This window comes from Mauremys reevesii, linkage group 7, assembly GCF_016161935.1.
Source record: "Mauremys reevesii isolate NIE-2019 linkage group 7, ASM1616193v1, whole genome shotgun sequence".
In the NCBI taxonomy this organism is placed as follows: Eukaryota; Metazoa; Chordata; order Testudines; family Geoemydidae; genus Mauremys; species Mauremys reevesii.
This window is the reverse complement of record NC_052629.1, coordinates 14145365-14157488: the sequence shown is the minus strand read 5'-3', so window position 1 is coordinate 14157488 and position 12124 is coordinate 14145365. Positions and strand designations below refer to the sequence as shown.

At 43.5% G+C, this 12124-nt stretch overlaps 1 pseudogene; it reads left to right on the top strand.

The window, feature by feature from the left end:
• The window catches only part of LOC120409363, a 91887-nt pseudogene that overhangs the window by 23692 nt on the left and 56071 nt on the right, over positions 1–12124 (top strand).

The following is a 12124-nucleotide window of genomic DNA, read 5'->3' as shown; positions in this document are numbered from 1 at the left end:
CAGAGCTGCAGACCCTGGAAACTCTGTCAGCTGCTGAGTGAAACTGACACAAACTGAGAAGATTCATCTGCTGCCAACCACTGAATAGCAGCATGGAAACTGACTCAGCAGCTGCTGAGTCCAGGGAGCATTTTTCATTTTGAAAACACCTTGTTTTGACCAGCTGTAATCTGAAGGCTTCTGATTTTTCCATCATCTCCCAGGAGCTGGGTAAAGTCCGGAGGGGAACAAGAGACAGTGACATGCAAAACTTATTAGAGGGTCACACACTTTGTTTCTTCTGTAGGCTGAGCGCTGTGCTCACACCAGAGACGCCTGGTGTTATTTACCCCATCACATCACCAAAGAACCAAAGGTCCCCCAATAGGCAACAGGTTTAAAACAAACCTAGGGAAGTATTTCTTCACACAACACACAGTCAAACTGTGGAAGTTGTTGCCAGGGGATGTTGTGAAATCCAAAAGTACAACTGGGTTCAAAAAAGAATGAGATAAGTTCATGGAGGACAGGTCCATCAATGGCTATTAACCAAGATGGTCAGGGACACAACTTCATGCTCTGGGTGTTCCAAAACCTCTGACTGCCAGGTGCTGGGACTGGATGACAGAAATGGATCATTCAGTAATTGCCTTGTTCTTGTCATTGGTCACTGTCAGAAGAGAAGATCCTGGACTAGATGGCCCATTGGTTTGACTCAGTGTGGCCATTCTTATGTTCCTTGCATTCTTCCATTCCCCTACAAGCTCCCCATGTGGCTTCCCAATCTCCTCTATTTCAGAGACTCTCTGTGGCTCCCACCCCTTTCTTCATGACAGATTTAGCTCAGTATGCTTTAGGATTAATACACAGGACGAAATCCTCAGTTGGTGTATGTCCGCTAAGCAACATGGCCTTTGAAGCTACAATAATTTATACCAGCTGAGGGTATGCCTAAGGATATGATATAAACAATTGCAAGCTCCTTTCTTTGGCCTTCTACTTCAGTCCCACCGCCCCTCCATTTCAGATGGAATAGCTACTGGAGAATAGCAATGCCCGTGAATATCCCTGTGCAGGCTGCCTTAAAAGTAGCAGTAAAAATCACAAATCCTCTCCTGCCAATTTTCTCACATCACACCCCTCTCAAATGCATATGCAGGCTGACCCAGTCCAGTATGCATTTTAATCTCCGTACTTCATCAGAACCTTTCTCAATTCTGCCCGTTTATAATTCTGCTATCATCTCTTCCTTTATTCACACTGCACAAGCCAAATCCCTTTATCTCCTCTTACACTGTGCCTCAAACTTAAAACACCCTCCCAGCTGCAGTCTTCTAAGCATTCTCCCTTTTGTCTTTCAAACCTCTTTTTATATCTCCCATGGTTTTGCCTACCATTTACTTAAGTGAAGTGCAACAGCGGTATCCACTCTTGCACTGCAGTTATTACTTAAATGCCATGCAAAATGGAGAGGAAGGAAGGTCTTGGGGTAGTGCCCCTGCCGGAGACCCATTTAATTCCCTGCTCTGCCACAAACGTCCTGTGTGATCTTGGGCAAGTCACTTAGTCTCTCTTTCTCATCTGTATAATGGGTTTAATAGTGTTGTCAGGATAAAAGCATAAAAGATTGTGAGGTGCTCTGATACTGCAGTAATGAGGGCCATATAAGTACCTACGAGACATGGAACTACCTCTTTCCCTTGCTATATTGTTGTTCCATCCTTTGGCTGCTGTCCTGGAATGGCTTATGCCAGCAGCTGTTGTGCTGTTTTCTGCACAGATCATATTATAAATTCTCCAAAGCAGAAAAGACGTCTCTTTAAAGTGCTGCATTCACCAGATCGATACAATATGTCTAAGTGTTCACCTGTTGTCTTTTATACTTCAGTTTAAGGCCAAGGATCAGATTCATTAGAAGGAAAGAGGTAAATAAAAACATGCCAGATGATTACAGTTAATGTTTTTGCAAACTCAAAACAAAACCCTTGATAATGGAAATACCCGACAGTACAAAGTTCTCTGCATACCACAAGTCCCCTCTTACCTGTGCGAACACCCAGTTCGCCTCTAGAAAATGACTGCTTGGAAACACACCGGTCCACTCCTTAAAAGGAATCCAAGAGTAGCCTCTTCTCTAGGCACATCCACCCTCTGTAGCTCAGGTTGGAGATGGCAGAGAAGGATCCCAGTTAGCTGCCCAGGTTCTTCCAGACACTGAAAACTGGTGCATAGAGAATTGCATGGTTTGCTGGTGACGTGAAGAGTGAAGTAATCTGTACAGGAAGTGGAGGACTTCATCCCATCTCCAAATGCTGCTTACTCCTCCCATGTGTTTGTACAGTGCTTAGCATGGTGATCCCTAATTGCTGTTAGGATTACTGCAATGCAAAATATAGCAGAGAAGGGAGCATCTTGACCTTGGCCAATCTCCTCTTCCTGTCTACCCACTAGGAGTTGTATGGGGAAATTCTCCAGGAGGCAACTGATTTTAAATAAAGGCTCAGAATGGTTATTTAAATAAAGCTGACAGAGCAAAAGCAATAATTAGGTCAGGGAACAGCGTTCATACACATCACTTTGTAAGGAGGTAAGAAGGGAGGCTTTCAAATATCTGCCGATCTCCTAAATTATGTTGGAGTCCCTGGATTGAAACAGTGACCTAGAATAGTTGCTAGGGAATGTTTTTCTGAGGTATTTGATGAGGGGGTTGAGGGTACAAAGTGTACAGGCATATGCTCACTGTTGGAGACCATGTACCAGGGGTTGGGATTTCAAAATGTTAATGTTATAGCCCGATTGAAGAACTGAACACAATTAATATGATGGTAACGAAGGACAGAGGAAAAGGGGATATTAATCCACAGCCACTTGCTTGGGCATGGATCACAGTTGAATGGACTCAGATAATGTAGTGATTAAAAAAACCCATTCAGTTATCCAATTTTTCATCTTGCCAATGTAAGATTGTTCCATTCAGCATTTTGTCTAGTCTAGTTTAATGTCCTAAGTAAGGAGGATTCCACCACTTCCTTACACTGGGATTCATGAATTTTTAAAGCCAAAAAGGACCATTATGATAATCTATTCTTGACCTCCGCATAGCATAGGCCGTAGAAGAGTTTGGGAGATGTTTGTGCTACCTGTGGATTCTTCCACTAGTTTATAGTCAGTGACTAGGATTTCTTGCCTCTTCTTTCTTTCTAGTGGCTCTTTTTCTCCTTTCTTCTTGGTCAGTAGTTAGGTTACTGTAAATCTCTGTCCTAGTCTCAGTCTGCTTGTCAGCTAGCCATCCTCAAATGCAGGATACCTTTTGCTGGCAACCAGCCTGAATGTCTCCATAGGTGATTGCATAATAGAATTTTTTCTAATTGCCACATTCTTCCATTTAGTATCTCCATAACAATCCCATCCATTCTTTAACCGTGTGGTGCCTCTGACAGTACTTTACTTCATGCTTTATCTAACTTTGCTTCCTCAGTTGACTTCAAATATTACTCATTGCTAGAGCTGAGCGTGAAATGGTTCTCCCATCCAGCAACATTTTTTGAGATTTCAAATATCATCCTGTTTTGCATTGGGATGACACTAAGACCTTCTGACATTTCTCACAAAGAGAGAGACAGACACAGACCCACCCCAGAATAGCTTGTAGCATGATGCTCCATATCAGACAATGCCAGGACTTAAACAAGGCTCTCCCACATCCCAGGTAAGTGCTCCAATGATTAGGCTGGTGGCAGTAGATCTTTCTCAGTATCTCCTGTTGGAGCTATTCCACTTTGTATAAATAATTAATTCGTCATTGGACAGAGTACAAGCAAGACTGAATATAACACAGTGGTTTAGTCACTGATGTGGGAAACCAGGGTTCAAGTCCTTGCCCTAGAGCAGGGATTTGAACCTCTGTCTCCCATGTGCCAGGTGATTGTGCTAACCAGGAGTCAGAGGCACACACTTTAATTTGACTGAAGAATTTAATTTGACCTAGACCTGAGAAACCTTTCTGATGAAAGTTTTGACGACTGTGACCCTTTCCCATGAAAAGGTTTGGTTTTGACAAATTGGTTATTTTGTGATGAAAACCTGTTTCATCAAAAAATTCCCAACCAGTTCTACTTGTGCCCCTATATATTTGACTCTGGAAAGGATCCAGATTACATTTCCTGCAGATATAGCTGTTCTGGTCTTCTTTCAAATTGGGACTACATCGCCCTCCCAGTTACGTTACATTCTCTCTCCAAAGGAGTCTCATCACTTGTTGGGATATGTCATTGTTTAGACACGGCAACCTCTTCCTTTCAGAGCTTCCACGGGTAGCCCTCAGAACTCGTTTGTTTGCTTCTCACATGCTGGCTGAGTCACTCTGCTGTCCTTGTCTCAGATACATCCCTTGGTTAGCAGTAATGGATTTCACTGTCCCCTGGCCCCTACATGGAAACAATCAAACACAGCACACTACCCTTCTTATTTTTAGTCACTTACCACTCTAAATCCAGCATGTGCGATTGATTTGTAATCTCTGTTCAGATCACTCCCTCTGGAACACTGGTTCCTGCTCTCTTTCCTCAGATGTCTCATCTCCTTGGGTGTGGACCCACCCATAAAGTGCCTAATTATGTAATTAGTGCGGGGGAGTGTGAACCTTTGTGATGATGATACAATGAGAGTATCCTTGTTCCACCCTTTCCTGTCTTGTCTTTTCTTATCATCTTGTGGTTATCTAACTTACACCTATTAACATTTTACCATTGCCCTAATTAAAAGCAGGATCAGGCCGTTTACTCCTCTTGGTAGGGACTGTGACTTTATTTCTGTAAAGTGCTGTGCAAACTATGATGTTATTTATATAGTCATAAACTGCCTTGTTGGAGTTGGGAGCAAGCCGCTGCCTCATCCATTCAATGACTATTTCCATATTTAGGACCTGATACTGCTTCCACTAAAGTTAGGGCCCTACCAAATTCACAATCCATTTTGGTTAAATTCACGGTCATAGTATTTTAAAAATGATAAATTTCATGATTTCAGCTATTTAAATCTGAAATGTCACAGTGTTGTAATTGTAGGGGGCCTGACACAAAAAGGAATTGTGGGGGGGTCGCAAGGTTATTGTAGGGGGGGTTGCAATACAGCTATCCTTACTTCTGCGCTGCTGCTGGCGGCGGTGTTGCCTTCAGAGCTGGGCAGCTGAAGAGCAGCAGCTGCTGGCCGGGAGCCCACCTCTGAAGGCAGAGCCGCCGCCAGGAGCAGCGCAGAAGTAAGGATGGCATGGAGTATTGCCACCCTCACTTCTGCGCTGCTGCCTGCAGAGCTAGGCCTTCAGTCAGCAGCCGCCATGCTCTGGCCGCCCAATTTTGAAGGCAGCAGCGCACAAGAAAGAGTGGCATGGTGTGGTATTGCCGCCATTACTTCTGCGCTGCTGCTGGTAGGGCACTGCCTGCAGAGCTGGGCTCCTGGCCAACAGCCACCACTCTGTGGCCGCCTAGCTCTGAAGGCAGCACAGAAGTAAGGATGGCAATATTGCAACCCCCCAAAAATAACCTTGTCTTACACACCTCCACAACTCCCTTTTGGGCCAGGATCCTCAATTTGAGAAATGCTGGTCTCCCATGTGAAATCTGTATAGTATTGGGTAAAAGCACACACAAGACTAGATTTCACAGGAAAAGACAAGATTTCATGGTCCATGACACATTTTTCTTGGCCGGGAATTTGCTAGGGCCCTAACTAAAGTCAATGGCAAAACTTCAGCGGGGGTAGAATAGGGCCTGTTAGTAAAGAATGGTCAATACTCCAGTAACTGGGCATTGATTAGAAAATTGAAATGAAGCACCATTTACAGGCCTCACATCTTGCCAGTTGGTGTTGGTGTCTGGTAAGGAAGGGATTAGATCCTGGTAACATTAGTTAAGACATTGAAGGAAGAAGGGTTTTGTGCCAGATTTTTTTAAAATGAGGTCACCTGCCCAAATTTTTGAAAATGACCGGCAATTGTGTATTTCCTTTTGAGCCCATTAGTTCCAATCAAGGCTATCTCTATATTCCCCCACATTATCTGTGTTCCAGATACTCTGACAAATATTTTCTTCCTCCAGCCTATGCAAAAGCAAAATAAATTCGGTTGCACATCTGGATAAAGATTTTTAAGTGGTAAAAAGTTGCATCTTTTTGTGTATGCAAACAATGTATTACTATCTCCTCTTCAAAAACATTAGCTGTAAAGAATCTTAACAAGATTAATTTGCAGGACAACAGTCTAAATTGTAAGTGGAGATGTACACAAGCTTTGACGTGTGAGAGCGAAAGCAGCAGCATTCATGCTATGGTTATGCAAACCACTAACGTACAAACAAGATCCATGCCTCTATATCTCTGCACCTATGCAGAGCTCCACAGAAGTCAGGAGGCCCTTGCCTGGAGATCTTACTGTAGCATTAGGGTCTAAAGCAATAATGTTTGTATATACATAACAGATTTTGAGCAACCCAAAGTTTGGGAAGTGTTTGAGTTTTGGTTTGGCCCATTATAAAGAGACCATCCTCTCTGCAAGAAAGACCAGATCTGGATTCAGGTTAGGATTTCTATCACCTCCCAGTTTAGTGTTCAGAATAAGATGTTCCTTCAGATTTAAGAAATGGCCAGCTTCTGCGTTTCCCAAATGCATTAATTTCTGAGTGTTTTGCTCTTAAAAAAGATGTGAGAAGGTGTACATTATTCCTAATTTTCTCTTTCATGTTCTACTGCTTAGTGAACAAGTGTCATTATTTCTTCTCTAATTTATTTTCCATGATGCCCTACATTAGAGACTGTTAATAATGCATTCATTTGTGAATTTTCACAGTGAGTTGATCAATGTCTGGTTCTATGTTTATCACAAATGGAAAACATTCCTTCTTACAAAGTCTTACAATTATGACTTGATGTATTTTGCAAAAATGTCATGAAATGACCCAACCTCATAAAATTGTTCCAAGCTCTACAATACAATACAGCTTTCTTTTGCTTCAAAATTTTGAAGAAGATTAAAATGGACATTTTTTCCTACCTTGTAGAAATTCTGACACCATCAAATATTTCATAGAATTCAGCAGCACTATTTACTGGAAAGTGGCCATTAAATCCAACTGAATTGGTTCTACAACAATTCCCAGCCTCAAGATAATTTAGAGCAAATTGGTGAAAAATTCTCTTTAGAGATGCATGAAGGTCTAGATCTTACAATGAGCTCAGTGCAAACCAATCCCTGCACCCATTAATTTAAGTGGAACTCAACACAAATTCACAGGGGTCTGTCCTCACAGAGCTCATTGCTAGATTGGGGTCTAATAATGATAAAACAACATGAGAGGGGGTAATTTAAACCCATATTAACTAGAGATAGCACTTATGAGCAAATGGTGGGAGAGGTCCTGTGTTTAAACTTTTTTTTGTGTGTTCTTCCTTAGTTCTGCCAGGAAATGTATCCACATAGTGACCCATCACTGGGCAACCTTCTTTGGGACGTGGGAAGAAGGATCCCTCTTTTGAAACAAGAACATCTATTAATAAGTATTATTTTATTTTCATCTCAACTCTTATAATATTTGGAGTCAGGATACCTTGGTTCAGTACTTAATCCCTGTTTAGAGATGCTCTTTAAAAATCAGGAGAGGCGGAAGTGCTTGCTTCTGAGATCAAATCATTCTCCTATTATTTATGGATGTAGTAGACCTGTGAGACAGGATGGTCTGGTTAAGTCACTGGACAGGCACTCTGGAGACCTAAGTTTAATTCTTTGAGCTGCCACAGGCTTCTTGGATGACATTGGGCAAATTGTTTAATCTACCCTGTACCTCAGTTCCCTGCCTATAAAATGGGGATAATACTTCCTTACCTCCTAGAGGTGTAGTGAGGCTAAAAACCTTTAATCATTATGAGGCACTTAGATTCTACAGTGATGAAGGGTCACTTAAGTACCTAGATAGAGAGTAGAACAGAGAATAGTGATGAAATAAACCAGTTTTGGTCCCCAATCTTGATATCTGATCTGCATGCATGTGGGTCTTCTGCCTATGTAAAGTCCAAATGAAGTCAGTGGGGTCTGAGGTCTGCCCATGTTGATCAGGACATTACTAACCATAAAAAAAGATGAGTGCACATAAGCTGAGTTAGTTTTTAAGTATTTATATTTAATTTCAGGAGAAACAAAATTACTTACCACATTCAGACAGTAGAATTTTGTTGTTCACAAGTTACTGTGAAAAGTGTTCTTGTAGCAGTAGCTATTTAGACATTAGAATGATAACAGGACTAAATTGGGCATTGTGATCATTTCTATTATTTATTCTGCCATTCATGGAATTACTTTCCGCTCAGAAATAAATTGCATAGAAAGAGCACTGGTTTTATTCTAATGCTGAATTATATCAAATTTCCAAGTTATTCTGTAATATTGCTCCAAGGAACAATAAAGCTTCTTGTTGATCAGCATTGAGATAATCATTCCTTTTGTGAACAGATGGGGGGAAAGGATTACAGGCTGTATTCCCTATATAATTATCCCTCAATTGCATTACCAGAGTTCATTCATTAACGGCCCAATCCTGCCAAGCGCTGAACATCACCAGTTTCCATTGACTTCCTAGTTTTCAGCACTTAGCAACTGTTTTAGGCCCTGAACCATGAGTGTTTAATCTTGAATAAATGTTCATACAAGCCTGTGCATCTGTGGATGTACTTTCATTTATATAAACATCTAATCACATATGAAATCGTACTAAGGCCCTGCCCCACTGATACCTGTTGACCGTGAGTTATGTTGTGAGTATTGGGCCTACAAATTGACCCAAATTATGAACTCAACTGTAAAAAGTATGTAAAAGTTCATAAGATGTTACAGTAACATAAAACAACAAATGCTGATGGGAAAAGGTACGAAAGGTAGATAGAATAACTGAATGAGTTTTTAAACAAAAAGGTCTACTGATATAATTCAAGAACTGTATTGAAATAGGAGATGTAGAGCTGGAAATTAATGAGTTAAAATCGGTATGCTGGATATTAAGCCTAATTGGTGGACAAAATAAGAAGGGGCTGGGCTATTCCACCCATTGCTCCTTTTTTGGGACCTCAAAAAAGAGGTTTTATGGGGAGAGGCTATTGGAGCAAGCCTCACCATCATGGCTGCCACCCCACCATTTCTGGGACCCTGCCCTTCCTCATCCTGATCCTCAGACATGTTCTGGCTAAAATGGGCCAGAGAGAGAGGGACCCAGATCACGTCACCATCTCTATCAGCTCCATCTGAATCCAAAACACCATCTGGGATGACAGTTATTGCCATCTTTGATACCATCTAAAAGACTGTCAAACAAGGGAAGTTCTCTTCTGAAATTGGACTTTAACAACAGCAGCAATGACATCTCCAGACCATCTCAACTAACTTTGTCTCTTTTCCCCAAAAGAATACTTATTACCATCTTTAAAATCATTTAAGAGACTGCCAAACAACAGGATTTCTCCTTTTAAAAACTTGCTGCAGCTAAAGGGACAGGGAACAAGGGATGTTGTTAAAATGAAAGCCTTACTTAATACTTCACATTTCAAATGCTTTTAATTGTTTTTCCTTCTTTTCTGTATCTTTAGTAAAAGTTTTAAAGGATTTTTAATTGCGTGTTTGCCATAGTGTGAAAGGTCTGAAGTCTCTGTATACCAAGCATCGGACTTTGTTTTACACTTGTTTAATGTTGACTCAGTTATGTTAACATCATTAGCCCATCTAAATTAATATAACCGTTTCATTGGTTAATTATGTATTTTAAATCCAATTATTTCTTTTTAACTGTTTTAAATGTACTTCCTTTTAATTCCCTTGTTCCAGTATTTATATGAGAGGCTAAAAATAGGAGTGCATGACTTCCTTTCTCATTATATTATATGCTCCTATTATTCCCTCTATTAACTCATCTCTTTAAACAGTACTAACTCTTTAATCTCTCTTCATGTGGATCTCCTTCTGTGCCCACCACTTCCCACAGCTCCCATTGGCCGGGAACAGCGAACTGCGGCCACTAGGAGCTGCGGGGGGCGGTGCCTGTGGACGGTCAACGTCAGCAAAATGGCTCGTGGCCCACAGTCACATTACCCTGACGGGCTGCCTGCAGGCCTCAGGTTGCCCACCACTGGTCTAGATAATATTTAGTCCTGCCATGACTGCATGGGACTGGACTAGATGAGCTCTTGAGGTCCTTTCCAGTCCTACAATTCTATGATTGTCTTCGATCTCTCTGTAAAGCAAATTTTGATTAAAATATACATTTTTGTCTAAAAGCTTCCATTTTATTAAAAAGTCACATTTGGTTGGAAAAAAAAGAGTAGAGCTGTGTAGCCCATAGAGCTAGCTTTAGCATTTGTTTTATTTAGCAGTAATGCAAAGAACCTACAGGCCTGTATTCTGTAAGACATTGGCTTCAGCAGTAAGCATAAGGCTTGAGGCCTATGAATTTTGGCACAGAAAATAGCCCAACAGTCATCCCTGAGTTTTGGGAAACCGAGAATGGTATTTAAAGGGGAAGTTTGTACAGAGAGGCACCAGGCAACCACAGGAATATGAGCTAAAACCAGCTTTTGGATATTTTAGAATAGGAACATCTGCAGATGTCTGACTACAAGAGTGCAATGGCAACGAACTGACATATATGATAATAAGCTGAGATCACTAGTATCCTAACATATAGGAGAAAGACGCCCCAACATTAGTAGGGTGAGGAAACACAAATAAGAAAGAGGGGAGAAACCCCTACTGAATATACATTAGGCATAGTGGCATCAGCATAACATATTATACAAGTTGAATCCCAGTCTGTGTGCAGGGGGAGAGAGAGAGAGAGAGAGCCCTTGGGAGGTGCCAGGATGATGGCCACTGGTGAATGATGGTGATGAGGAATATGATGGCTTACGTTTCAGGTTGTTCTGCGAGGGATGGTGTGAGTGTATGGATGCTCAGGTGTACTTTCTGTATTCTCTATCTACCTTACTGGCATGGGCAGTGAGCCTCCACCCCAACCAGGGCCGCCCCGGGGGGGGGGGCAAGTGGGACAATTTGCCCCAGGCCCCGGGCCCAGCAGGGGCCCCCACGAGAGTTTTTCGGGGCCCCTGGAGCAGGGTCCTTCACTCGCTCCGGGGGCTCTGGAAAATTCTCGCGGGGCCCAGGCCCCCGGAGTTTCTTCACTCCTGGTCTTTGCTGGCGGGGGGGAGGGGGTCCTTCCTCTCTGGGATAGAAGGACCCCCCCGCCGCCGAATTACAGCCGAAGTGGGACCCGCGGAGGTGAGGGGGCCTTCCCCCGCCGCCAAAGTGCCCCGAAGACCTGCGGTGGGGGCTGCACTTCGGCGGCGGGTCCCACTTTGGCGGTAATTCGGCAGAGGGGGGGTCCCCGCCGTGGGTCTTTGGGGCACTTTGGCGGCGGGTCCTGGAACGGAAGGACCCCCCGCCGCCGACTTACCGCCGAAGCGGGGCCCCCCACCGCCGAAGACCCCGAGCCCCTGGAATCCTCTGGGCGGCCCTGACCCCAACCCTGCCCCTTTTGCCCAAGGCCCCACCCCTCCCACTCCCTCTGCCGGTTGGAGCCCAGAGCCCGGCTGCTGCCGCCCCAGCCCTGAGCCACCTCTGCATCCCCAGCCCTGAAGCACTCGACAGGCGGTGCAGCCCCCAGTACTCCCAGCCCCAGAGTGCCAGGCTGTTGGATGGCATGGCCCACAGCACTCACAGCCCTGGAGCACTCGGAGTCGTGGGCTGCAGGCCAGCCCCATGCAGCTCCAGTCCAGCCACGGGGGAAGAATCGCAGAGCGCCAGCAGGAAGGAGGAGGGAGCTCGGGTGGGGCCACACAGGGCAGTTTGGGGATGCTCAGCCTCCCCAGGCCTGTGATACCCATTGCCCATGCATACTGGTTTAGAGTGTTTGAGACTTTGCTAAATGTATTAATAAGCTATTACAAATACAGAGGGGTTCCTAAAGTATGAGTGTTGCTACCGTGCCCATTGGGGCTCCCAACTGAATGGTAATTTTAATAATACTGGGGCTGATCTTGGGACAAGAACCTGCCAAACCTCTGAGTGATAACTGGGAATTCTTAAGTAATCAATATAATTAATTACATAATCCATAGA